The sequence below is a fragment of the Nicotiana tabacum genome, chromosome 4 (genome assembly GCF_000715075.1).
Source record: "Nicotiana tabacum cultivar K326 chromosome 4, ASM71507v2, whole genome shotgun sequence".
NCBI classification, from domain to species: Eukaryota; Viridiplantae; Streptophyta; class Magnoliopsida; order Solanales; family Solanaceae; genus Nicotiana; species Nicotiana tabacum.
The window spans coordinates 64,610,549-64,613,684 of NC_134083.1; the positions used below are offsets into that span (position 1 = coordinate 64,610,549).

Consider the following 3,136-nt stretch of genomic DNA (forward strand, 5'->3'; position numbering starts at 1 on the left):
CATGATGATCGTCTGCATATAATATACAATAAATAGGCCCACTAAATTTTACGGTGTGTATATGATTGAAAAATAAATAAAATTTTAAACCAATTTTATTTATTACAAGAAGAATAATGGGTGCATTGGTAATTAAAAAAAATATGAATAATTTGTATAGTCTAGTAACTTTAGCATTCACATCAATAGTAAATTTTAAAAATAATAGAGCAAGAAGAACAACAAGTGATTTAAATAAAAAGAATTTGGAAAATTTTGGATTACTTAATCGATCAAGGGGTATTTTTAAAAATTTGCTGATTGTAGGGGTAAATTCGGCCCGATAGTATAACGGTAGGGATAAATTTGGCCCGATAATATAACGGAGATTAAATGTAGACAATATATGAAAGTAGAGGGGTATATTTGACCATTTTCCCTTTATTCTACTATCTACTTCTACCTACTATCAATCACATACATAATAAAGGATTTGCTAATGCCTGTGTTGAAAGAGTGTTGGCAGACTTCCATGTCCATAATATTTTACGCAACTCAACTTGTTAGAAACAAGAAAATAAAAACGAAGAATTAATTAATAAAAAATCAAGATTTAACACCAATCATTTAAATTAATAGATCAAAATTACTACTTCTTCATAAACAAGAGAAAGTTAATTAGAAAGATAAAACATGCTACTTCTTAATTAATACTCAAATAATCATACTTTAAACATGATTAATAATCGCTTCAGCCCCAAATATAGCAATATTATTATTCATAGTTGAAGTAGTTGGCAGCACTGAAGAACCATTAATCATACTCAATTCATCAGCTCTCATTGTTACTTTTTTTTTCTACTCTTCCAATGCAGCCATAAATTCTTCAGGTTCCTCAATTCTCATATCATCACTTGGTTCATTCCACCAAAATCCCTCATTATTCTTTGATTTTCAATAATCTCCCTTTTTTTCTTCTCAGCCTCCAATTCTCTACAAATTTGAGAATAGTATTGATTGTTTTGTTGCACGTTGAATTGATCGACGGTGGATGAGAAGGAGGAGGATTTTCCGGTGAGATAACGGTCAATGACGGCGTCATCGTTGGAATAACCGAAAGCAAATAGACGTTGTCATTTTAAAGATTGAACGAGAATATCAATTTCTGCACCGCTTAAGATGCAAAGTTAGCTAGCGTTTTTGAAAAGTCCTAAACGGCGTTTGGAGAAGGTAACATACCTACTGTTTTGATTGTCTATTGGCTTGCTTGCAATTTTTCTCCGTCCTTGAGTTTTCTTCACGGTGTCAGTAGTAGTGTTCATGGTAGAAGAGAGAATATACTCTTGCCAGTTTCATTTGTGCCTAAGGAAAATTGAAAACAAAATCATTGCACTTACTATACTTTATCTTCTATTTGAGGCTCTCCAACTTTCTCAAGCCAACTTTATTTAGATATAGATTGATTTACTTTCTAAAAGTAAAGTCTCGAGAAATCTAATTAATGACATTTGTTATTTAAACCAACCACGTAATGAATTTTGGAAATATAATTAAAGTATATGTTTTGGTTACTGAAATGCAAAGGTAAACTAAAACTTTAAACATAGGAAGAAAATCAAAATATTTTGAGCATGAATTTTATGATCCAAAGTATATTTTGTCTTTGTCACGGATTCTTTTCCTTAGTTAACAATAATAGTAGATTTTTCAATATTTGCGAGCTTCTCATCTTCTTCTTTTCTTGATGAATTTCTCTTCCATTCTTATCATTTTCTTTTTGTTACTCTCATGTATTCCCTATTTTATTTGTCCTTTTTAATAATCAACTTTTAAAAAAAGTTACGAAGTGAAAGTCTAAAGCATTTGTGTAATGTCGTTCAACGCTCTCTTAAACACAGTCGTCGAACAATTATTATTTCATTTGAAGTTAGAATAGTAATTTCCCTTTTAAGAATAAACATTCTCTCTTTTTCTTCCATGAAGAGAAAGCGTTCTCAACTTTTTCAATTCCTTTAATTTTAGCTGAACATTTCTTTAAATGTTGTTACATTAACATATCGCAAACTTTTTTTTTCTTTTTTAGATTTTGGGAAATAATTTGACGGTTAAAAAATGTGACAAACAAATAATGAGTGTTACAACGCGATAATTATTTTATTTTAATAGCATATGTTGAAATGTTAGCATCTAAGTCTTATATTATTTCTTTGGTATATATTATTATTACATCTAAATAGGTTAACTGCTGCCATGTATCCCAAAATATCCAAAGTAAATTAGACTAATTATGGTTTTCTGAATCTCAATACATCGTTCTTTACTACATTTTACCCGAATAATAAATTTGGAACATTAAAAATTAAAAAGTATTAAAAGAATCATCCAATGCCAAAAAACTATGTTGTAATGAAACAATAAAGAAGAATATTACAAAGAAAAAGAGAATTCTTATTGATTTGGGATGAATTATAATGGAATAGAACCCCTCTATTTATAGGAAAAAGGTGACTTAGCCACAAAGTAACAAACCCTAGAATCTCTCTAAAATATAGACATTCCTCTTAAATAAAATTCTATTTATAACACTCCCCCTTGAATGTCTATTCAATAGATAATGTGCCTTGTTAAAACCTTAACTAAAATAAAACCCAGTGGAAAAAAATTCTAGAGAAGAAAAAAGAGTATTGTTTTGGAAATGAGTCGGCTTGCCTAGTTCCACGATAGGCGCCATCACGACAGGGTTAGTTTGGGTCGTGACAAGTTTCTTTTGTCCCCACAAATATGCAAAAAAGGAAAAGTATGAATTTATTAAGATAATAAAAAGATGTATCAATTTTCTATAAAGATGCAGATGTCATATAGAATACTATAATTACGGCAAAAAAAAGAAGAAGAGAGAAGACAAATCCATTAAAACATTCATGGATATGAAAGATATAAGAATTATAACAAAAAGGAAGACGAAATAAATAAAGCTATATGAACTATTAAAAAAAGAGTAAATTACTCTTCCACACAGTAAATAATAAAAATTTAAAATAAAATTAAAACTCAATATTCTATATTGAAAATAAAGGAGAACATAAATTTACGCTTGAAATAACTCCAATGCGTTAAGCTATATGTTTAAGATTTATGTATTTTTTTGTTATGTGTA

At 29.0% G+C, this 3,136-nt stretch overlaps 1 pseudogene; it reads right to left on the reverse strand.

Annotated features, from left to right (window-relative positions):
- Positions 1-708: 708 nt before the first annotated feature.
- Positions 709-1,301, reverse strand: LOC142179952 (agamous-like MADS-box protein AGL62; annotated as a pseudogene).
- Positions 1,302-3,136: the final 1,835 nt, after the last annotated feature.